This window comes from Ambystoma mexicanum, chromosome 4q (genome assembly GCF_040938575.1).
Source record: "Ambystoma mexicanum isolate Mex_15411 chromosome 4q, UKY_AmexF1_1, whole genome shotgun sequence".
Taxonomy (NCBI): domain Eukaryota; kingdom Metazoa; phylum Chordata; class Amphibia; order Caudata; family Ambystomatidae; genus Ambystoma; species Ambystoma mexicanum.
Genome location: NC_090928.1, coordinates 157,427,583 through 157,453,811, shown reverse-complemented (window position 1 = coordinate 157,453,811; position 26,229 = coordinate 157,427,583).

The following is a 26,229-nucleotide window of genomic DNA, read 5'->3' as shown; positions in this document are numbered from 1 at the left end:
TATTATTAAATAAATAAATAGAAAAGAAATAATCAGGTTATCCAAAATTAGGGTTTGCTAGATTGCAGGGTAACCACACAACAACAATGCCAAACTGCTTGGTAAGGAAGTCAATTGCCAAGCTGAATTTGACTACCTATATCATGTCTTGAATGTATTGAAACAACACAGATTACAAATAGCCATGAATGGGACACTCTACTTTAGGGAAACCAGCAATTAACTCAATGTCTTAATCAAACACACTCTAATGAGGACCTAATTGGGGCCCCACTCCAAGAATGAGCAAAAGTGACAAATGAAAATCTGCCACTAAAAACTAAATTTAATGAATCAGTCCGTGATTGACCTTGCCCAGGAAGTCCAGCAAAAGACGTTTCAGCCGATAAAAGGAAAATAAAGAATACCTAAGTATGCCCTGTATGGGTCTGAGATATGTGACCATTCCAATGCATCAGCATTATAAACTAAAGAATCAAAGCTCTTAAAATCTGTGTTTTCTTTTCTTATTTCATCACCTTAATCACCCCTTTGCTTAGAACTAGGGATTCATGGGGTTGTCTGTGACGTAAAATTAAACCCCCTGTTATATTGGCATAGATTATGGTCAACTAAAGAAATATCTTTATATGAAAATTGTCTGTGCAATGTACTAAATGAGGAGGTGCAGCCAATATACCATAATTCAAGTATGTTAGAAATTTAACACAAAATCATGACCTGGTAGATCTATGTCATCTAACATTGATGACCACAGGAGTATTACCTTACACGAAAATTACATATACAAATAACTGCATGAAAAATGGTTCTAGTAGTCTAAATTTGCAGAGACGTATACATCTGCATGAGTCACAAGGTACCTTGAAAGGAAAAGCCAAATGAGCTGCAAACCTTACTTGAGTGCATCGAAGATAATGTAGCTAAAGCATTGTATTTGAAATTACTAGCAGTTTTGCCATCAGGAGTTCAATCATGGAAACCTGTCAAGTTTATTTACCTCAAAACGATTTGTGAAGATCTAACTTTTCTTTGTCTTCTAGATCTGTATCGCAGAAAAGAGGGCTTTTACCTGTTTTTAGAAATGTTAATATTTGGTAATATTTGTACTGTAAAATTAGGCTTAGCCTACTGTTATTCAAGTCCTGGCAATTCCTCTTTATGAGCAATTTCTCAGTACCTTTAAATTCTTGGGGGATAAGGAAAAAAATATTTAAGATTAAAATAGAACTGCCCAAAAGCCATACCATATAGACATGAAGTAAATTTGCTTTGTTGTAAATATTTTTTTTTAATCTTGTAATTGTTTCATGTTTTTATTGATTTAGATCACATATATTGTTTTATACATAAAACCTTTCTGATTTGATGGTCTTTGGCTGAAATAAATTGATATGACTACTACTAAATATAGTACACGTTTGCCAGCAAGAGAATGAAGGTCTTCTAAGAAAATTACAAAATGAAATAGATTTTTCTTGGCCTGTAACAGTCAAATACTTAAGCAATAAGCCCCGAGACACAAAGGCATTACCGAGTCAGGTAATGCCCCGGGGCTCATAGTTAACAAAGGCCCAGGGCATTACCTGACTCAGTAATGCCCTTGTGGCGAGGGGCTTATTGCTATTGGTACCCTGGCCTGCAAGACCGGGGTACTAATAGCATTGTTTTTCTGTTCTGAAACGCTGCAGTGTTTTGGAACAGAAAAAAGAAGTTTTAAAAAATGGCTGCCGGGGAAGGAAAAACAGGGTCCGTTTTCCCTTTCCATGGCGGCCATCAGGAGCAGACACGCTGGGGACAGAAGTGTTCCCAGCGCATTCGCTCTCAAAAAAGGACCCAAAAAAAGGTAAGTGAGGTTGGGAGGGCAGGGAGAGGATTGTTTGTGAGGGGCTGGAGGGGGAGAAAACACTTACCTGAATCCCCGGTGGGGGAGGCTGGCAGCCTCCAGCCGTGTGGTGGCTCGGAGCAGGGATTACCCTGTTCCAAGCCTTCTCATTGGCTGAGGGGCTGCCACCCCCCCACCGGGGATGTAAAGGAAGCTTAAGCTTCGAGGGATTCTGCATCGGGTAAAGCCCCGGCGACAGCCAATCAGATTGCGTGTAACAATCTGACTGTCTCTCGCCGGATACTAATTGAAACTAATCAGTCAGTCTGTGATTTGAGAGAACAGTCAATCAACTGTAAACATCATGAAAGAAAAGAGAGAGGAACCTTTGTGCTTTCATCTAGGAGATATTCCTGCAACAACGCAAATGGGAGAACAAAGACGTAAGCATAGAGTGGTTTCAAAGTGATGCCTCTGAATTCGAGGTAGCTTTGACCTGAGTCCAAAGACAAAAGAAGGGCAGCCTCAACAAAAATACACAGTAGATCCTATTAAAGATGTAAGAGCATTCTAAAGTTTTATGATTCCCTATCATAAAAAGCCAAATAGTCTGTGTGGGAACAACTGAAACTATATGAACAGACAATGGTTGTAGTAAGAATAAAGACCAATCAAAACAGCATGTAATGTGTGAAATGGACTTTTCCCCTGGAATGCTACAGCTTCTTTGCAGGACCGGAAGACGGTGGCAGGTGGCATACAATATGATAAATGCAGAGGATCTGTCTCCTAAATACTTTGCCTTGGAACTGAAGCGTGCATTCAGTCAGATTTCATGGCTGGTCAATAATCATTTTTCCATGCCCCACCGAAATACTTGGTGACTCACGTATTTTTCAATTTTAATGACACTAGTTCATTGGAGTAGAACATTGCTCAGGTTTCAAGAATCAGAGGTGCATACGCCTACAGCTCTGAAAAAGAAAGAAAAAAACTCAGACACCTGTAGCACCTGGTATTAAGGTTGCTGAGGTGAAGAGCACTCCTCCCTTGGGTTTGAAGATGGATCAAAAATATCCCCCTACTGCTAAAGACCATTTCAGAGAGAGGGTATGCTCTGCCCAAGCCCAACAGATCAGTCCTCCACCTGGCCTTTAAAATACCGACTATGTCAGTCCATGATACCGAGGTTCTAGGAAACATTGTGGGCCGTAGATACACCCTTCACCACCACCACAGTAGAGAACCAAAATCAAGTGACCACTTCCAATATGAATTCTAAACAGAATTTCCTGCGGGGAAAGAAACCCAATCCCTCTTCCTGATCAAAATTACCCCAATACCCTCCTCCCTCTTCCTCCTAGGTCCCAGGGTAATAGATCCCAGTACCAGGGTGAGTGGTACCCTAGAAATTAATTCTACAACTATAATTTTCAGAACTGCCCAACACCCTTTCCTAGAAGGGATATATATCCAACTAGTGAGACTCAAAGATATGGACAAAGACATCCTTGCAGCCCAGAGAGAAGGGAGAAGATCTTGCAACTGGAGCAACATAACAAGTAAATGACTGTGGATGTTGGAGAGATAAGAACTTAACAGGCACCTCATGCTTCCAGTGTTCCACAAAACCAGGTGAACAACGGCTCCTGTCGTATCATGAGAGCATTCCTTATCAGTAGTTTGTTTGGAGCTAGGTCAGCTCGTAACGAGCTGTAATTACATACCTTTGCAGATTTACATAAACAAAAGCTTGTGCATCAGCAGGCATGTGGATAATTCTCTCTTCTGCTTGTCAAAGCGGAACCTCATCTTATCAACAAGCGCATGTGTATTTCAAGATGGAGTTCTCTTTATCTACACTATATGTAGGCTGGTGAAAGGATGTAAGGGTTAGCTTTCTTAAATCAGTGCAACATGAGGTCCCTTTTCATTAGAATTAACGACACATATGTTACATCTTAACATTCACTTCCCTTCTCATTTCATCCAACTGCATTTTTCTTCTACAATATGCCCCACTTCAAACTATACACTACTACTCATACCTTTAAACATTTTATGTGAACAGTTCAAACATTTCTTCCAAGGTTTTCTCAAAAACGACATTTCCTGAACCTTCAATGCCATAACAGTTTTTTTCTCTAGACATTTAAATGCAGTTTAACCAGCAGATATCGTCAACAGAACTGCAAAATTCAACAATATTTGTATTTTTATTTATTGGATATTTGTTTAGGCACCTATACAACAAATGGTGTTTCAAGGTGCCACAAGACAACAACAGGGGGGAAACAAGGAAGAAAGATAACAAAAAAAATTGTCCTAGTTGGCCTTGTGACATTCAGATTGTGCAAGTGCAGTAACAATAAGTTTGAGGAGGGGTGGAGTACTGGTAGGGCGAAATTCGATGTGCTAGAGTGTGAAGGGAAGTGCAGGGAAAGAGGAGAGAGTGCAGTTGAATGGGGAGTGGAGGAGGGGGGAGAGGGCCACAGGGGCTTGGCGAGTGCTAAGGGGAGGTCAGGAGGGCAAGTGCCAGGGATTGCAAGGGGGGAAGGGGGTGAGGGTCCACATGCTAAGTGTGAGGAAGCAGGTAGGCTGGGCGGGGGCGGGGGGTATCTGGTACCTTGTAGAACTCAAAGCAAACCAGTCAGCCATTCAATGCAGAAGAGGGGGGTGTCAGCAGAGGAGGGGGATAAGGAAGGAAGAAGAGAAAAGGAGGGTCTTGAGGAGTCTCTGGACCTTAAGGGGATCCGGCTGAAGCCTGAGAGGGCACCATGACCATTCCAGAGGGAGGCTCCTGCAGAGGTGGGAGCTCTACCCCCCACTCTCTGCTTAGAGAAGCTCCTGATCTGCAGGGAGTCGGAGCTTGAAGACCCATGGGCTCTAGCAGTGTGGTTTCTAGGAAGAGAGTTGGATGAAACAGGGTCCCAGGCCCCAGAAAGCCTGGTGGATGATGCAGAGGGTCTTGAATTTGATCCTAGAAGAAACCCAGAGCCAGTGGAGAGATTCTAGGGCTGGAGAGATGTGGTCCCTGGGCTTGGGGCCAGTTCATGGGGGGAAGGGAGGATAAAGGAAGATTGAGGAAGAGGCTGTTGCAGTAGTCCAGCCTAGAGAGGACCACAGCTCTGAAGACATTGCATTTCTGGGGGAAGGTGAGGAAAGGGATAATGCCTCTGAGGAGGTGTAGCTGATAGTGGGCCTTCTTAGCAAGGTCGGCGATGTGAGGAGAGAAGGAGAGAGCAGTCAAAGATGACATTGAGGTTTTTTGCATCACAAAAGGGGGAGGGAGTGGACCCATAGAGGGCAGCCAGAGGGTAGGAGGTAAGGAGGGAGCTGGGGTCCCAATGAGAAGGATCTCAGTCTTATTGACATTAAGACAGAGATCATTGGCAGCACACCATGCCTGAATAGCAGTCAGACAGTCCGGGATGAGATAGGACTAAGAGGAGGTAGTAGAGGGAAGCATGAAGAAGAGCTGTGTGTTCTCTGCATAACACTGCAAGTGGTGGGAGAAGGAGGAGATGCGGTGAGCCAGAGAACAAGGTAGATGTCGAAGAGCCAATGCAAGAGGATATAGCCTTGAGGGACGCTGCAGGTGGAGAGTGTGATAGGAGAGAGAAAAGGGCCCAGTTGAACGTGGGAAGGTCGGTCAGAGAGGAATGAGGTCAAACAGTCCAGTATCAGGCCCGTGATGCCAAGGGTGTCATGGAGCCAATTTGTCAGGGTGGCATGGTTGACCGTATAGAAGGCAGAGGAAAGATCCAGAAGGATAACAATGCATCGAGAGTTGGAATCGAGATTTGAGAGAGCAAGTTTTCACAGGTGTTCAATAGAGCAGTTTCCGTGCCTCTGGCTGCTCTGAAGCCAGACTGGTGGTCGTGGAGACAACCAACAGATTCAGTGTGTTGGATCAGTTGGGAGAAGACCAGCGTCTCCAGGAGTTTCCCCAGGAAGGAGTTGTAATGGAATTAGGGTGGTAGTTGCTGGGCAGGAGGTGTCGGCGGAGGGCTTTTAGAGGAGAGGATGCACAAGGGAGTGCTTGAGGGACAGACGGAAGTGGCAAAGGAGTCATTACAGAAATCATAGAAGGCTGGCGTAAGGGAGAAATGTTGTCCTTGATAGTTATAGAGGAGCTCGGGAGCACCTGTTTTGAGGAGACTTTCATAGAGAGGACTTTTCTAGAGACCTCATACGTTGCTAAGGGCAAGAAAGAGGAGAGTAGGAAGAGAGGGTAGAGTGGGGCCAAGGGAGGCCTGAGAGCTGGGGAGGGAGGAGAGAGTGGAGTAGAGGAGAGTGAGGACAGGATGTCCTGAGTTTTGTTTAAGAAGTGGGAGACCAGTGAAGTACAGCAGGTCAGGGATGGCAGGAGAGAAGACTGCAGTGGGATTGGTGAGTTTCTTGCAGATTTTAAACAGTTTGCTCGTGCTGTTAGTTGCCCCAGAGAAGCAGGCATGGATTTGGGCCCTCTTCCTCGAGCGGATGGAGAGTCTGTATTGCCTTTGGAGCAGGCACGATGTGCATGATGCCCACCACTTCCGCTCAGCAACTCTGCACTTGCATTTCAGAGAGGCTAGGTCAGAGTCATACCAGGTGTTGCGCTTGGAGGCAGGCTTCATGCGGGTCCTCACGACAGAGTCAAGGATATCCAGGGTGTTGGTGATAGAGAGGTGAAGATTAGCAAGGGCAGAGTCAATGTGGGATTCCATGTCAGGAGTGGGAGGGTGAATGAAAGTGGCAGCAAAAGCAGCAACTGACACTCGCTTCATCAGTCAAATGATGGAGAAGGAAACTGGCAGTGCAGGCAGAGGCTAAGCCGGGGGACCTTAGAGATCCAGGTGAGAGGACAGAAGAGCATGGTCAGACCAGGAAAGAGGTGTAGTGAGAGGGTTGGAGATTGGATGTCTGCTGAGATGAGGGCATCCAAGGTATGTCTGGCTGAGTGTGTCGGACCGGAGGGAGTCCAGTGGCCGAATCAGGAATGTCAAGGTAAATATTGAAGTCTTTGAGGAGGAGAAGCTTGGAGGTGGAGGCGAGAAGAGTTCAGACCACTCCAAGAGGAAGAGAGCGACCGGGCCAGTGGTCCTGTAGATGGTGGCGAGAGTCAATGAGAGGGTTGGAGAGACACCTAGCCTGCAGATGAGTCATTTGAAGGAAGAGTACATCTGAGTGGGAATGATAGTAGCAGAGACGCATTCAGGGAAGATCAAGACCACTCTGCCTCCATGCGGTTAGGCGTGGGCTTAGAGAGGATCTTGTAGTCCATCGGGAGGAGTGTGTCGAAAGCAGTGACAGAACTGGCAGTGAACCATCTCTCAGTAAGAACGAGGATGTCATGGTCAAGGTCTTCAAGGAGGTGACAGGCGTCAGAGGAGTGTTTAACGGCAGAGATAGAGTTAGCTAAGTGAAGCTGGTTGCCACCTATGAAGTTCTTCTGAGGAGGTGTACAGGGAAGTGGAACACCCAGCAGCAGTGGCGAAAAGGCCAGGGAGGTGGCAGGAAAAGGGAAGAAGTTGATGAGAGACAGAAGACGCCTATTGCGGAGGTTGGGTTTAGAGCCCTGGGCCAAGACAGTGCTGTTCTGTTAGGCATTAATGATGCACCAAGTGAATGGTAAGTGTGCCAAGAGTACTTCCCATCTGGTTCCATTATTAATGGGCAAAGAAGAGAAAGGGAAGAGGACTGAGACCATATGGGGTGTCCATAGGTATGGAGAGGGAACAACAAAGAGGATGTCAGTGACAGTCTGTCTGGAAGAAGCGTGGACGTAGGAGTCATTGGTGGACAGGCCTTGGTTGGAGACCAGGAGATGTTTCTTGAACTTTTTTCGACCAGCCTTCGAAAGAGAGGAGTTTTAGGTGATACGGTAGCAGTGAGAGTAAATACGGGAGATGGGGAGTACCATAGAGGGAGAGGGAAGAGAGATGGAAGGGGGAGAGAGAGAAGGAGAGACTGCAATGCACAATTAACCCATCAAGCGGCATAGCAGCAAGACAGGCACAGGTGAATCAGGTGCACAGGGTCACACAGGTTGCCAAATGGGGTATTGCACTGCTCCAGCAGCAGAGGAGGAAGGAAGGCTACTAAGGTTTGATGAACCCAGGGTACACAAACCTGTGGGGGCACAATGTAATCCCTTCTTGTCGGGTTAGGTTTCCAGGCAGTGGTCAAGGAGCAGCCGCTATCTTCTGACCCCATGTCTCGCATTGACCGTTGTCACAAAGCATGGGGTAATGCTCTCTCTTTGTGCACAGGTAATCCGACTCACTTTAGCCTTGAGCAGTGGTGCAGAACTTTTGAACGCCATGCGTGTTGAGGCAGAAGAGACGTTGTCTACACCAGGGGGCCTGCCGTCACCTACAGTTCATTTCTCAGGCACAAGCCAGATACAGCCCTAAAACCACTCCCCCCAAATTCATCCACACTGTGCTGTCTTTTCACCCTGTAGTGCCTCGCCGGTCACAGGGAGAAGCTCCACTGTACCTGCGTAGGTGGCAACTTTCTCTGGTGTCCCGTCACACCCTACTTATTGTCAGTGGCAGCCACATGGTATCGACAAACACATTCGCTGGGCGGTTCGCGTTCTCCGCTAAGCGGGCATCATCTTGTCTCTTGCATCCTCCTGCAGTCCTGTATTTGGATGCTACCGCAACCACTTTTTCTTCAAGACAATTAGAGCATTAGGTTGTGTGGTTCATAACCCTGCTGTCCTTGTTTAAGCAATTTCCTCTGAGGATTAACAGGGTATCTGGGATCAGCAAACCTGAGGCTGCAAGGAGCTCTTAGCGAGCGTGCCGCCATCTTCAGCTGATAACTAACATCCTTGCATATATTAAGGAGGCTCCTACTGAGCCAATTGAACTTTTCAACCAGGATCACAAGGATCATCCAGTGCACACATTTTATCACCATAATTTGGGATCTAAGTGCTTGTGTTTCTCTCTAGAGCACAAATACCTCCTTTTGTGTCCAGGGCGACTCTATTTTGCTGTACCACAGTGCGCATAGCCACCTATTCACGACTGATCGGTGAGGGCTACATTTTGATCGCCTTTTCTACAGCAATAGGGACAATTTCAGGATCGTATCATGATTCAGCTTTACACTTACCCCAGGCATTATTTATCCCATGCTACCAATAAAGGTTTGGCAACCTGATTCTCTTTTTTTTCCCTTGGTGGGGATGTCAATTTAGAGAGGTGTCTAATAGACGTCAGAATGATACCCCATGTAACAACTACCACTCCAATCCATGAATAACATCTATAAGCCATAGGCATTTGTTGCCACACCCAAAGTAGTTTCCTTGATACTTAGCATAATCAGAATTTACAAAAGAAAACCCTTTTTTCAAAACAAAAAGTAGCATTGTTAATAACCATGCTAGTGCTAGTGCTAGTAGATAGAGAGTTTTCTGCATCAGGTTACCCCCATGAACACAGAACCCAGATTAAAGTAGCAGCGACTGCTAATGGCAGGAGAGGATATAAATACTGCATCCGTTTCTTTCTGAAGTTGATCTTGATGGGGAATGTTTGGAGGAACTGAAGGAAATCCCTAATCTAAGGTTGTTGCAGATGTCACACCATTTAAAAGGAACCAGAGATCGAGGAAAACCAACATATTAATCATGTGGGAATAAGGTACAGGCCCAGCAACAAGTGACATTCTGAATCCAGGCATGATGCCAGTGTTTTTGCCTTCAATCCAAAGGTGTGCATTAGGGCCTTGTGGCTCATGGCAGGAGGTGCTTCAAGCTGTTGTTGTCATTGTAATATACAACACTAAAAGGTGTAGTAGAAACATTATTTAAAACAGTTATTGATAACAGTTATTGAAGATTATCATAGTTGAAAGTTCTCGGTGCAGGATGTGAAGTAGATCTCAGGATCCAGTCAGCTGTCACAAGTTCTCAAAAAGCTGGTACGGTGACTATAAGGCTAGGAGTAAGAAAAAGATCATTAAAGAAATGTGCAGAATTGTCACTTGGCTCAGCTAACAGATGAACTGAACAGTTGGCAGAATCTGGCATTGCCACAAGCGTCCTTCCATGTGAATCAGGACAAGAAGCACAATCATGAACAGTAACACAGTTGTAGACAGGAAGCCAGAAGTGTTTTGATTGGATAACATTCTTATAGCTTCTTTGAATATTCCCTTCAGTTTCAACATAATAGTCATACTGCTCAAGATCACTCTGCAAGAATAAGGCAAGCATTTTTCAGAATGCAGCTCAATCTTGATAGCGTCCTCTGCACGGACTGAGATTGAATCTTCCGTAAACTGAGGAATTATCATCATATAAATTTACTTTATTTTGTCTGCAAGCCATACAGCTATGCCATTTCACCAAAATACCAGGGGTAGCGGAAGTGACAGCACATGACCCTTGACCTCTGATGACATCACAGGAAGTGATGCCATTTGACCCCAACCTGAAATGACATCACAAGAAGTGATGGAACACAACCTTTCATCCCTTGACAAAACAGGTGTGTGGCATAACATGGCATTGTTCCTAAGTACACTATGAAAAATATGATTATGATTTCACTATAATGTGACATACATTTCATACAAGAATGGATCACCATATGTATAGTTTATATCAGTGTGTGTAGGCTCAAATTACTGTGAATGCAAGCAGATGTACAAGGCCAAATGATAATGATGTGTTATTATATAGCACTTACGCTGAAGCGCTATATATAGAACAAATACACATACAATATCAACCAACCTGTGTTCGTACTCATTTATCGACCTCAGAAGGATGAAAAGCTGAGTTGAGGTGTTTAAGAACAGCCAAAATCAGTGACTCACCCCCTGAAGTGTGCCTGAAATAAATCTTTAATGAGTCTAGCAATTATTGTGAAGAATTCCAGAAAGACAAATGATTTGTTATTCCTATTCTTTCTTATTTAGGGTCACTGCTCAAAGTGTTACACTTGTGGAATCCACAGTTTTTTGTTCAGAGACCTCAACAAGAAAGACAGCCACTCCAGAAACAAAGAGCCACATGTCGCTGGCCACAGTCCAAGAGCTTACATTTAAAAAAAGAAAAAATGTTGTTGGGAGTGTACGGAAGGCATGGTATCAACAGTAAGACAGACACACGTGACCACAGTTCAAGGATGTTTATTGAATTTCAATTGGGTTTGAAAAATGCATGTCTAATCCTAAATCTAAAGATGGGAGCAAACTATGACCATCAAATAATAATAACGCAGTCCTAGTGGTGTCTTGTCAAAATTAAAGGGCCTATACTAATAAACCTATTGCCAATCCTTACTTCTAAATACAAATAGTGGGAGAAACAATGTTATGAAAAAGAAACGTGTTCAAGAAATGATATGCCAGGATATTAAGGCTGTAGGCTTCACTGCCCCACGCTTCCAGCATGGAACAAGGTAGCACACTCAACCTTAGCACAGTCTCTGGCTTCTCAAGCACGACGGTTCAATTCAAAACTTCAACATCATACCTTCTGTGGCAAAGTTTCTTTGCCATTCAAAGTCTCTTCTTTCGGAGAGCCTGATGCAACAAACAAACAAAAAAGTTCCTTACCTCTAGTATTTCACGTACACACAATTTTCAGAGTTGATTTACTATTCACCACAGATCCCCCTCTGCCTGGCTCATATCCGCCCTAACGCAATGTTCTCAGGATTTTCACATATCCAAAATCTCGGGTGATTCACTATTCACCCCGGATCCCCCTCCACCAGGCTCAGATTCACTTTGACACAAAATCTTCCATCAGTCTTCCTCTGCGGGGCTCGGACCAATTTCTTTACTTTAACACAAAGTTGCTTTAACACACAGCTTTTCAATTGATCTCCCTCTGCCGGGCTCGGACCAACTCTATCTATTTAGTCAGCTACTTTTTTCTACTGTATCAAAATCGAAGACTTTCGATTGTGCACAGGATTTTGCTTGAACCATTGCAGGACCACTTCAATTCACAATTCTTTGCCTCTCTTTCACTTTTGCCACCTCTCAGCTGGATAATTTACAGAGATCTTCGAACGGGCACACACGCGTTGCCGGACCACTCTGTCAAAGGTATTGTATCTTGGTTTCAACGTTCAATCACTCATCTGCAGCTCAACTTTACTTGCGTTGGTTATCACACGCGTTTCATACAATCTTTGTCCCAGTGCTTGTCATACAATGTTGCTGCTTGCATCCTTGATTTCAACACAGAGTGGTCTTGTATCAGTCTCCGCAACTCACCGGCTGTGTTGACTTCTACCTATACCTATGATATGAAGCCATACCTGACATCCTATCATATGACTATGGATTATGAAGGAAACACCAACCAGGGAATACCCACAGTCTTTGTAGAAGGATGTTCCTACTATATTACCAAAGATGGGAGAAACAATTATTGACTTGTGTTGGAAATGCTTGGGAAAATTACCTTCCTGATCCCCTGATGGCTATGACGATTGGTCCCCGTAGTAGCCAGGGTGGCAGAGCTCAAGACACATTATCAAAATGTCATCACTGCCATAAACCACAAGTGATTTATACTGATTCAGACTACATCCGAAATTAGTTTGTGGAATTCCTGATTAACTAGAAGAATTCGGCCATTATTTGTGTAAACAATAAAATGTTAAAACATGGTGACTGATCTGGACAACTGACAAGATGATTAAGTAGAACAACATGACAATTTATTGGAAAACGATTGAAGGTCATTTAAAAATAAAGGGTTCCTATAAGGTATGAAAGTACTTTCGAAGCATAGTATGTAAACACCCCATGTTGCAGCACAGCTGGTCATCAGGGATCTCAAAAGATCTTGGAGTGCCAGCGTGATATCTCTTTCTGGAAAACACAAGAGGAATTACTACCAGATCAATAGATTTCAAATTATTTAGATGATTTTTTATGGATCTTTTTTTTACGGGCATAAAATCAAATCTTATTTTTCGGTGTTTTCAGCTCACAAATTATTTTAGCACACTCTTAACATTTTAGTTAGGTAGGTTTTTGTATATGATATTTTATTTAAAAAAACAAACACAATCACATTGTTATTAACAAAATCAACCAAAATGTGGTAACCCAAGAAGGGACATCATATGTGAAGAGACCCAGGACAAAAGTGACAAATGAAATCGAATATCAACAGGAAAAATTAACTACAGTGTTTCTTTAAAACAATACAACTTAATTGTGAGACAGTCCAGGATGGACGCACAGCACTGCGTTTCGGCAGGATTAAGTCTAACATCTTCTTCAGGATCAAGAACCCTGATAGAAAAAAAAGGGTTGAAGAAGAGAGAAAGAGAGATTTGTAATACACTAATCTGTAACATGATAGTGAGAAATTCCCAATATAAAGGTTTCAGGCACTTATCTCACCTGTTTCCTTAGGGTTCCAAGCGACCCAGTACCTGAAGAAGCTGGTAATATAATAGGTGAACCAGTCAGTATTTTTTAAAATGTCTTCCTCTATATTTATTTCTAGAGAAAGAGATTTGCTAAGAGGGAGATGTGCACGCCACCTTCTATTTAATGCAAGAAGGTACAGCGTATTGTTGATATTATTTTTGAGTCCCCGAGTTTAGTAAATAGATTAAGAGGTATAACACATAGCGAAAATGAATTCAAATGCAGGCATCTTCACAGCACATGGGCTCCTATGGGCCAAACCTTATACAAGGTGGCATGCATTTGGCATCCTAAATGTGGTTTTCTATAGTGCAAAAGGAAATAAAAAGGCACAAGGGTCTTTATTAGCAGATTATCTGTACTTTGATAGATGGGTGTGGGAAAGACCCTATATTAAGGGGCCTATAGGTGAAAGCATTTGTAAAATACAAAGGTTTAAAAATGTCTATAAACTTACAGGAGGCGATTTTCAATAGGAAGTAGGGCCACTGCTGGCAGCGCTGCATAAAAGTGAAGTTTCTGCTCTTTTTCCAATATATTCCTTTAAGTCAGACCATATGAAGTCAAAATCTAAAGAAGGAAAGGATGTGGTTTGATTTCACAAGCGGTGGCTAAGAATTCTATGGGAAACAGCCATCGTGTTAATAAATAGTTACTTCCTTATTTAGGCTTGTCTGGTATGAAAAACCTGAGGGCGTTCTCACACGTTTTCCTAGGAGATCCGTTGTTCAGATGGCCAGGGTAGGGCCATCGCTCTTGGATCTCAACCCTGGGGGCGGACAAATGAGGGAGGATCACCTGGGCAGGGGGTCCTTGGGGACTGTGGGGAGAGCGTCCGAAGGCGAGATATGGCATTCCCCTGTCCCGTGCCCCAATACATCCTACCCTCCCTCTCTGTCTTTGGGATATTGTCACCCAAGTTCTGTCTTGCCCCTTGACCTTCCCTCATGAAAAGGGAAGATAAAACATCTAGGGAGACCAAACCCTTTCACAACCCTTGACCCTAATCTCATCTCTCCTTCCTCAAAACCTAGAGAATATACTATAAACCCAAATAAAGACAGATGGAAAACATCACCCACAAAAGTCCACTCCCACTCAGCCTTTATGGGGTATTTTCAATCTTATCCCATTTCAACCTCCCCATTTCCAACATGTACTGAGACTTGGAAGAGACGACCAGGAGTTGCAAGGATTATCCATAGAAACAACACTGTGCAGGGAGAGGCCTACTACACTCCATTAGGTTGTCCTGTTAATAGAGTCAGGTGAGGCCAGGCACTTGACAGCAATTTCATGAATTTATATATTTATTGTGCATTTGTAAGGCGCTTGTACAACACGTAAATTGTGTAACAAAGCACCCACAGGGAAAAAGAGTGTGAACATGGGAATGAAAATCAAATTAAAACAATGAAGGGAAGAGGCTGGCCTCGCGCCTTGAAACACTTGTGTGTAGGCGCGTTACAAATGCCATATCATATCATACTAGGACTTGTGAGCATTCAGAACATGAAAGTGCAGAGAGAAGGGAAAGGGTAGATGTGGTAAGTACTATGTATGCCAGGAAGGAAGTACTAGGGAGTGAGCAGCTGTAAAGTGCCAAGTGGAAAAGTGCTGGGGAGTGGTCAGGTGCCAATAATAAGTGCAGGCCTATGGTGGCATAGGGCAATGGTGCCAAGAAAAGTGCTGAAAGTGGTAGTAGGCTGGGTGATTGGGTGTGGGCGGCCAGGGCCCAGAAGGTCACCTAATGGCCTTGGCCACGAATCTCAGCATCTGTTGGATTAGCAGAGGAGGGGGGGGGGGGAACAAAGAGGTGAAAAGGAAAGTCTTGTGAAGCTTCCAAAATTTGAGGTTATCCGGCTCAAGACGAAGAGGAAGGGGGAGGCTGTTCCATAAGAGGGACCCTACTGAGGAACGAGATCGGCCACCAGCTCTCTGTTTGGTGAAGCGCGCTTGACACACAGCGAGTTGGTGCCGGAAGAGTGTAAAGTTATGGAGGGAGAGAATTTAGTGAGAGAAAGTTGTAGATATCGTGGTGCCCGGCCCTAGACAGCCTTATGGATGATGCAGAGGTATTTAATTTTGATCCTTGCAGCAACCGGAGGCCAGTGGAGAGTTTTTAGGGATGGAGAGATGCAGTCACTGGGCTTGAGGCCAAGGCTAAGTCTTGCTGCCCTATTCTGGATTAACTGGAGGGATCCTAGTGAAAAAGAGCCTCGATTGGGGAAAGGGCTATTGCAGTAGTCTAGTCCAGAGCCAACCAGTGCTCTCGAGACATTGAGCCTCTGGGGAAAAGTGAGGAAAGGGAGAATTCGTTTGGGGAGGTAGGTGGCAATGTGTCATGCCTGCGCCATGGGCGCATACATTGGCAATCAATATGGACTATTTGTAATTCATTTATCTGCGGGAAACTCTTGGATCAACCGCTATTCACTTCTTGGACCTTATTTCCCATTTGCAGACTTTGGTGCTTTTCTACTTTTCCCAACAAACTACACTTACCACAATGCACTTGGCTATAACTATCTATTCCTGGCTATTCCTATTTGTCATCATCGGAACTACAATCCCCAGAAGCCCTAGGGATCAGCTCTGCTTCCACCAGCTCAGGAACAGAGAGGGAGGAGGCAGATTGTATGCAGGTGTGCTGATCCAGGTGCGACCAATTAGCCTGCCTCTGTGCTGGGCAGCGGGGTATAAAAGCTGCTGTCTGCAGGGGCTCAGTCTCTCTAGCATTAAGAGTCCTTCCGGCACCTCTTTGCTTTGAGCTACGGATCTTGTATGCGGTTCCTCCTTACTCCGGCTTTGGATCCAGTGCCCTGCCGGGCTCTCTGCTTTGCAGCCGATCACGTTCTGCTGCTTTCCAGCCTCCGCTATTGCCTTGCTGGGCTCTCTGCTTTGCAGCCGATCATGCTCTGCTGTTTTTCCAGCCTCGGCCTTTGACCTTCCGGGTTTCTGCCTTGCAGCCGATCACGCTCAGCTGCTACCTTCCGCCCTGGTCTTCCAGGCTCCTGCTCTGCAGCCTGCCTCACTCCGGCTGCCTACAGTCCTTGTCCTCTGGGCTCCCTGCTCTGCAGCCTGCCTCACTCCGGCTGCCTACAGCCCTTGTCCTCTGGGCTTCCTACCTTGCAGCTTACAGTCCTCTGCAGCCTTCGACAGTCAGCGGCCCTGCTCCTCTGGGCTTACTCCTTGCTGCCGGTCCTTCTGGCTCCTTGCCGCGCAGTCTGCTTCTCTCCACTGCCAACAGCCCTTGTCCTCGGGGCTTCCTACCTTTCAGCTGATCACGCTCCACTGCTTGCTACCTACAGCCTTTGTCCGCTGGGTCTCAGCCTAATAGCCCTCTACAGTCCTCTGCAGCCTTCTACGGTCAGCGGCCCTGCCCCCCAGGGCTCACTCCTTGCTGCCCGGCCCTTCTGGGCTCCGTGACGTGCAGCCTGCTTTACTCCACTGCCCTATGCCCTTTCCCTCTGGGCTACCTACCTTACAGCCCTGCTCCTGTGGGCTTGTTCATTGCTTTCCTGCTCCTCTGAGCTCTCAACCTTGTTCCATACCGTCCTCTGCTATCCAATCCTGTTATACGACTTTCCCTTCATTTCCTTCTGCTAGTTTGCTATCGACTTCCTTTTTCCTGGATTTATCTGTTAGTATCATCTCTTGTACTGTTTGTAGCCCCTTTTGTACAGAGCTTGTCTGTTGGTTTCCGTCAGGCAACCTCTGCCCCTTCCCTTGTCTCGTTTCTACGTTACAGACACCCATAGCTTTTGTTCCAAGCCATGAGAAAACAGCGTGGGCCTCTGTTATAGCAAACTGTGCAGAAGGCTAGAGTTTTCCTAAGGTCCGTGGAATACTCTTTTCGTATATCTGCATACACCCCTAGAGGAAATCTATTCTGTTTTACCTTATTCCTTGCTACACTTGTCTACTCTTCGTTCTCATTACTTTCAGCTGTGTGTGTGCTTATCTGTCCACCTTACTTCGGCACAACCACCCAAAACCCTTCCTGGGTGTCCTGTGCCACTCTTAACAGGGTGTCATCCGTGACAGAATGCAAGAGCAAAAAAAGTCTTGTTCCATTGGCAGGAAAGGCACACACAGACCAAAGATGCTTTCCTTTAGGGTTAAGAAATCTTTACAGAAATCTATAGTTTCCCTAAAGACATCAAACAAAAACATTAGTCTCGCCTTAGTTAACAAAGATTTACAAGCACGGTACTACACTCACTGGCTAGCTGACCCTTCTTCCATGTATAATTATTATGACATTTGCGACTATGATCCGCAGTCCTTTTCTGTTGAAGAGCTACAGCAAGATAATTAATTCTTACAGGTCTTGTTAGCCCAAACAGTGAAAAACACTCCTGCGTATTCTGACAATTCTTCTAACACTTCTACAACCAAGGATATAGCACTCATTGTGGGAGACTCTAAACCAGAGTACAATGTTGCTAGAGTGATATGTTCAAGATCAGCTTGGCAAGCTCCGCAGACTGCTGGAAACCCTCATTTGACAGGACACGGCATTAAGTATCCTGAGGTTAGTCCACCTGGTCCTGGTTACATAAGACCAATACTGACCTTCGGTTGTCTTAATACTTCCCCAGTATCTACTAACCATAATAACCTTAAGGTCAGTCTTCTTATTGCTACAACCGAATTTTCTGCTACACCAGATTCTGAAGCTTTAGATCAGGCTAATGGACCATACCTGCTTCAAGAACAACTCCTACGCCTTAAAAGACAGACCGAAGATCTCTATGATGACTTTGTTTATTTACATAGTAAAAATTTAATGAAGGGACACAATATTCCAGACCTTCTGACACTATGTCCTACACCCGATATTCTGTCTTTAGAGATCGACATGATAAGGCCTGGAATTGCCACGCAGAAAAGGATACAGACTTATACCAAGCAGATGGAAGACCTAAATTTAGCATATGCATCCCTTCTAAAGTCTGACACAGCTCTTTCACTTTCCAGCCGCAGTAACTCAGGTTGTTGTACAGACAGTAAAGAATTAACTCCTTCGGTGGCCCGAATCACTCACACTGCCATTACACCACAAGACAAGTGTAACCTTCTGATTAGAGATCCTTCTGAGTCAAAGGATTGTACCACTCTTACCCCTGACTACTGTCCTTTACTCACACTTACAGCCTCTTCTGAAGTGATCAAATCAGAAATGTACTCTGCTTCTAAGGGTTGTTGTACACCAGACCACGAGTCAGATTATGAACAATACCCAGTACCTGTCTGGAATCCAGCCTTTCCATCAGTCAATACCCCAGTCCCACCTAGCAATCTAAGCACACCAGACTTTGAAGATAAGCCTTCAGAATGCCTACCCTATCCTGACCCCACATCTGTCATACTACCTGTTACTGTATCTGCTAGCCCAATCTCTGCTGCTCCTCCTGCAAATACTTCTAAATCTGCAACTGTTGCAGCATCTCACATCACTCTTTCTGCAGCAGAAGCACCCCCTTCCTCTCTGCCTGCAAGGACAGAATCTTTTGCTAAGTCAGATAACAACTTTTCTTTTAGGACTACAGCTCCGGTTGTTCCTGCTGGTGCCTCTGCAGCACTAAAACTACCGGACTCTACTCTATCAGTCTCAGGTGCGTCACTGCCCGCTGGTTCTTCTATGGCACCCACACTCCCAGTTGCTACAGCATCAGAACTATCTAAAGCCATTCATGATCTCTCTGCTGCGGTGGCTTCTGAACTCCCTACAAATCATGGAGAACCCGCCACTGTGACTCCTGGATTTTCTGCAGCTAATCTTGACTTTGACATTGCTGCTTCTGATGCCTTGCAAAACCTTCCTAGAGCAACCAACTCTGCTGTACCTCTGGCTCAACCTTTCAACGCCTTACTGTTGCCTTTCAAAGCAAGATTTGCCATGGAGCCTGCAGCAGACATTCACAGTTCCTCTATTCATGAACACACTGTTGGGTTTTGTGCTCCAAAGACTTTGTCTTTTCTGAATTCTACCTCAAAGGTTCAGAACATTGATACTGTCTCCGTCCTTCAAGACTCCCACCTTGCAACCTTAAACAGTTTTTGGTGTTTCATGATGTGCCTTTTTGGTATGACAGACATTCTTCTTGTAGGTCGGTCTTCAGGGAGCCTGGAGAGGGGCCTGGAGATGGGCATACTGTCATGCCTGCGCCATGGGCGCATACATTGGCGATCAATATGGACTAATTGTAATTCATTTATATGCGGGAAACTCTTGGATCAACCGCTATTCACTTCTTGGACCTTATTTCCCATTTGCAAGACTTTGGTGCTTTTCTACTTTTCCCAACAAACTACACTTACCACAATGCACTTGGCTATAACTATCTATTCCTGGCTATTCCTATTTGTCATCATCGGAACTACAATCCCCAGAAGCCCGAGGGATCAGCTCTGCTTCCACCAGCTCAGGAACAGAGAGGGAGGAGGCAGATTGTATGTATGTGTGCTGATCCAGGTGCGACCAATTAGCCTGCCTCTGTGCTGGGCAGCGGGGTATAAAAGCTGCTGTCTGCAGGGGCTCAGTCTCTCTAGCATTAAGAGTCCTTCCGGCACCTTTTTGCTTCGAGCTACGGATCTTGTATGCGGTTCCTCCTTACTCCGGCTTTGGATCCAGTGCCCTGCCGGGCTCTCTGCTTTGCAGCCGATCACGCTCTGCTGCTTTCCAGCCTCCGCTATTGCCTTGCCGGGCTCTCTGCTTTGCAGCCCATGGCGCTCTGCTGTTTTTCCAGCCTCCGCCTTTGCCCTTCCGGGTTTCTGCCTTGCAGCCGATCACGCTCAGCAGTTACCTTCCGCCCTGGTCTTCCAGGCTCCTGCTCTGCAGCCTGCCTCACTCCGGCTGCCTACAGTCCTTGTCCTCTGGGCTCCCTACTTTGCAGTTTACAGTCCTCTGCAGCCTTCTACAGTCAGCAGCCCTGCTCCTCTGGGCTTACTCCTTGCTGCCGGTCCTTCTGGCTCCTTGCCACGCAGTCTGCTTCTCTCCGCTGCCAACAGCCCTTGTCCTCGTGGCTTCCTACCTTGCAGCTGTTCACGCTCCGCTGCTTGCTACCTACAGCCTTTGTCCGCTGGGTTCTCAGCCTAGCAGCCCTCTACAGTCCTCTGCAGCCTTCTACAGTCAGCGGCCATGCCCCCCAGGGCTCACTCCTTGCTGCCCGGCCCTTCTGGGCTCTGTGCCGTGCAGCCTGCTTTACTCCACTGCCCTAAGCCCTTTCCCTCTGGGCTCCCTACCTTACAGCCCTGCTCCTGTGGGCTTGCTCATTGCTTTCCTGCTCCTCTGAGCTCTCAACCTTGTTCCATACCGTCCTCTGCTATCCAATCCTGTTATATGACTTTCCCTTCATTTCCTTCTGCTAGTTTGCTATCGACTTCCTTTTTCCTGGATTTATCTGTTAGTATCATCTCTTGTACTGTTTGTAGCCCCTTTTGTACAGAGATTGTCTGTTGGTTTCCGTCAGGCAACCTCTGCCCCTTCCCTTGTCTCGTTTCTACGTTACAGACACCCATAGCTTTTGTTCTAAGCCATGAGCAAACAGCGTGGGCCTCTGTTATAGCAAACTGTGCAGAAGGCTAGAGTTTTCCTAAGGTCCGTGGAATACTCTTTTTCTATATCTGCATAGACCCCTAGAGGGAATCTATTCTGTTGTACCTTATTCCTTGCTACACTTGTCTACTCTCGTTCTCATTACTTTCAGCTGTGTGTGTGCTTATCTGTCCACCTTACTTCGGCACAACCACCCAAAACCCTTCCTGGGTGTCCTGTGCCACTCTTAACAGGGTGTCATCCGTGACACAATGTTCTGAATGTGAGTGAGGAAGGAGAGAGAGAAGTCAAAGATGACTCCAAGGTTTCTTGCTTGAGATGAAGGAGAAGGGGAGATCCCATAGAGGATGGCCAGTATGAGGGGAAGAAAAAGGTAGCAGGAGTCCCAATAGGAAGGATCTCTGTCTTGCTGGCATTGAGACAGAGATCATTGGAGGTGCACAAGGATTGGATGGCGGATAGGCAGTCAGGGATGATGGAAGAAGTAAGGAGAGGGTTAGAGGGAGGTTTGAAGAAGAGTTGTGTGTCATCTGCGTAACACTGGAAGTTAGGAGAGAAGGTGCAAATGAGGCGTGCCAGTGGAGCAAGATAAGTGTTAATGAGCCATGTAGAGAGGCTGGAGCCCTGGTGAACACTACAGGTGGAGATAGAGGTGGGGGAGGAGAAAGAGCCCAGAATGACTTGGGACAGACGGTCACTGAGGAAGGGGTCAGCTAGTCCAGTGTCCGCTACGTGATACCCAGGGTATCATGGAGCCATTTTAAGAGGATGGAGTGGTTGACTGTATCAAATGCAGAGGAGAGATCAAGTAGAATGAGAACAGCCGGACAGTTGGATTCAAGAGATGCAAGCATTTCCTCACAGGTGTTCAGAAGAGCAGTTTCCATGACTCTGGATGCTCGGATTCCAGATTGATGGCAACCAGCAAGTTCAGTGTGCTGGGTAAGCTGGGGGAAAGCCAGCTTCTCTAGGGGTTTCCTGATGAAGGGGGTTATAGATATGGGGTGATAGTTGGCTGGACAAGTGTGGGATGCTGAAGGTTTTTTCAGGAGGGGGCACACAAGGGAGTGCTTGTGGGAGGAAGGGAAAGATCCAGAAGCAAAAGAGTGGTTGCAGGGATCAGCAAGTGCAGGGGCAAGAGAGCCAATGGTGTCCTTAATGGTTCTGGAAGAGCAGGAGGAAGCCTGTTTGGAGGAGACCTTCATGGAAAGGACAGCTCTGGTGACCTAATCAGGTTTGATAGGTGAGAAGGAGGAGATAGAGGCAGAGGGAGGAAGGGGGGCCATAGGAGCAAGAGGGTGGATTGAAGGGAGGGGGAGAGAGATGCAAGTTTTTGCAGTGAAGTGTGTGACCAATGCGTTTCAGAGGGTTTGGGAGGGGAGGGGAGGGATTGAGGAGGAGACAGCGCAGGAGTGCTGTTGGATGAATCAGAGAAATGCGCACCTGGATGTGGGCCCTTTTCTTGGTGTGGATGGAAAGTCTGTATTGTCTTTGGAGCAGGCGACAGGCCAGTTTGTCAGAGGGTGAACCGGAGGTCTGCCACTTCCGTTGTGCAGCTCTGCACTTGCGTTTCAGTGCTGCAAGGTGTTACGCTTAGAAGCAGGTTTCAGACGGATCTGCATGACTGTGGCAATAATGTCCAGAGTGTCAGTAATGGCCAGATGGAGGTTGCTGTGAGCAGAGTCAGAGGTAGAGTGGGAGGAGAGGGGTGGAACGAAGGTGGATGTGAAGGCAGCAGCTGACACTCGTTTCATTGGACAGATGTTTGTGAATGAGGTTGGCAGGGCTGGAGGAGGTGCTGTCAGAGGGATGAGAGGACGCAGGTGAGAGGAGACGAGAGAGTGGTCTGACCAAGAGAGAGGGGTGATCAGTGGGGAGGAGAGTGAAAGATCAGAGTGGATGAGAGCATCAAGTGTGTGTCCAGCAGAGTGGGTCGGACCAGAAGGGTGAATGGAGAGGGAGAGCGAGGTGCAAATGTCACAGAAGAGAGTAGATGCCGTGATAGAGTAGTCCGGGTGGATGTTGAAATCGCACATGAGAAGGAGTTTAGAGGTGGTTGTGAGGAGAGAGGAAGAGAAATTGTCCCATTCGGAGAGGAACAAGGTGGCAGAGCCAGGTGGCCTGTAGATAGTGGCAATGTTCAGAGAGGAGGAGGGAAAGATAACCATCTTACAAACTAGGCTCTCAAAGTAAGGCTGGGTGGTTGTGAGGGAGGAAGTGACCCCCTCAGGGAATACCCGGGCAACCCGTCCCTGGCATGGAATCAGCACTACTTGATTTTAAAAAACCTGCTGGACAACATCAGGGACCTAGGTAAGCTGGCCCTTCTTCTCCTCCTAGACTTGTCAGCTGCCTTCGACCTAGTGGACCACAAAACTCTCTGCCACCATCTCACTACCTCTGCCCACTTCTCAAGGAAAGTTGCAGCCTGGATCCCCTCATTTCTATAGGGAAGAGCAATGAGAGTTTTTTCAGAACACCCTGTGCCAAAGTCACTGCAGAGTCCCACAGGGCTCGTGCATCTCTCCCACAATTTACAATATCCCCATGAGATCACTGTTCAACATCCTTGATTCCATCGGCATAGCCTACACAAACTATGCCGATGACACACAAGTCCTACTGCCTCTCATCAGTAATTCCGACTCTGACTCCAATACTCTCAATACAACCTACTCCACCATTCAGGCCTGGATGGTGACAACTGCCTCAATGTAGAAAAAATGGAAATCCTTCTGGTTGGGCCACAAGAAACCCTCAAAAAATTCAGCAGCCAATATACCGCTTGCACCATAGATAACATACAAATCCCTGTACCCTCATCAGTCAAAACCTTTGGAGTCCACCTAGACGCCACTCTCTCGATGTCCCGGCAGGTTAGCACCATCGCATCCTCTGCTGCCTAAGCAACCAAACTACTCAATGCATCAAATCCCTACCTGTCCACTGTGAATTGCCTCATTATTGCCAGAGCCTTGATTGGCTCAAAACTGGACTATTGCAATGTCCTCTTCGCTGGCACCTCCTAAAAAAACCTAACAAAACTACAAATCATCCAGAATAATGCACTCAGAACCGCCATAAGCATTCCCTCAAGGGAGCATATAAGCGCAGTATAAGGCCCGCTCGCTCTCCATCAGAGAACGCATCACTCACAAGTACATTGCCAACACAGCCCCTGACCCCGCCAACAAGGTAACTAAGGCAAGCTCAACCACATCCACCAGAACACCCTACTCCCACCATCTCATGCTGCCCAAAGTCAAATGCGCCAAAGCAGGTGGGGCCAGCTTCCCTTTTATTGCAGCAAGACACTGGAACTCCCTGCAAACTTCTCTCAGAGCAGAACCCTCTTACTATAAGTTCCAGAAAGCTTTCAAAACTTGGTTGTTCACCAAAAATCATGTATACGCCTTCCCCTATCACTCCCCCCCTCCTGTTCACATGTAACTATGTATAACCTCTACCCGAAATTTGCAAGTATTCTACTGTACTCTGTAAGCATTCTTCTGTACTCTGCAACAGTGCCTCAAGGCCCATTGGCTGTGGTGCGCATCATAAATGAATACAATAAATAAATAAAATAAACCCCACCGCCAGCATGGTTGCGGCGAGTCTTGGAGATGATCTTGTAGCCATCAGGGAGAAGGGGGTCAAAAGCAGTGACTGAGCAGGCATTGAATCACTTCTCGGTAAGAGCAAGGATACAAGGTCAATGGGCCTCATTATGAGTATGCCGGTCCGGTAACAACAGTGCCGGTAACTTACCAGCACCGTTGTTTCTGGACCAGCATACTCCTAGTTCTGGCAGCGGGTGCATTTCTGCCTACCAGGTCTGACCTGGCGGGCGGAAAGGCACCCGCTTGCAGGCTTTGACGGATGCACCGTCCTCCCCATTCCCATTGAGTCCTATAGGACTCAAATGGGAATGGGGAGTAATTTTTTCTGGCGCTTGGCTATGGAGAATTACCAAGACCGGCGGGCTGTAATGCCCCGGTAATTCCCCATTGCAAGGCGCCAGGAAAAAAACAACCCGATGGCAGCCGTGCCATTTTTATGCCAGGGTCGTAATGAGACCCAATATCTTCAAGAAGGAGTCAAATGTTGGCAGAGTGTTTGATGCCGGTCAAGTGGCACAGCGAGTAGAGCGCTCGCTTTGACATCTGTGCAGAGCCTGCTAACGCAGGTTCGAATCCCGGCAGCGCCAAACTCAGCCTTTCATTCTTCCGAGGTCGATAAATGAGCATCACACACGGTGGGTAATAATAAGCAGCGCTCAGATACCTGAGGGTTTGTAGTGCTATGTAAATGCCAAATTATTATTATTATTATGACTGAGCGAGCATTAAGTGTGGCTAGATGAAGGAGGTCTCCACATTTGGATGTTTTCTGAGGAGGGGTACAGGGGCGTGGTACACCAGGCAGAGGGGGCGGGAGACAGAGAGAGTAGAAGAGGGAGTAGCAGATGTGGGAAGAAAGTTAATGAGGGACGGCATGTGCCAGTTAAAGAGAAGGAGGTTAGGTTGAGGACCCTGAACCAAGATAGTGCCAGTGTGAAAGACATTAATGATACACCTGGATGATGCAAATCCAGCCAAGAGGACTTCCCATTTGGTGCCACCATTAATGGGAGAGGATGTGAAAGGGGAGAGAGTGGAGATGAGATGAGGAGGAGTCCATAGACCTTAGGAGGGAACAGAGAAGAGGATATCTGTGAACACCTCTCTGGAAGTTCCATTGACATAGGTGTCTGTGATGGGTAGGCCTTTGTGAGAGAGGGAGGGTAGGTGATAGTGTAGAAGCTGGAGAAGATAGGGGAGATGTTGAGTGCCATAGGGGCGGCAGAGTGTAGTTGAAGGAAAGAGTGGCTACACAGCCCAGTCCTAGCCCACACTCTCCAGGCGCCCTAGTAATTACAAAAAGGACACAAAGGACACAGAATGCAATGTAAAATGGGGTGCAAAGGTGTAAAGAACACACACCTAGATTCACATTTCAGAAAAGGGACACAAAATGGAATGCAAAATGGGGTGCAAAGGTGTAAAAAACACTCACCTATATCTGAATTTCAGAAACAGACACAAAATGCAAATCAAAATGCGGTACAAAGGTGTTAAAAACATACACCTAGATTCGAATTTCAGAAAAGGGACGCAAAATGGGGTGCAAAGGTGTTCAAAAACACACACCTCGATCAGAAAAGGGACACAAAATGGGGTGGGAAGGTGTTAAAAGCACAGACACCTAGATTAGAATTTCAGAAAAGGGACACAAAATGCAATGCAAAATGGGGTAAAAAGGTCTTACAAAACACACACCTAGATTCGAATTTCAGAAAAGGGACACAAATTGTGGTGCAAAGGTGTTAAAAAACACATACCTAGATTCGAGTTTCAGAAAGGGACACAAAATGCAAAGCAAAATGGGGTGC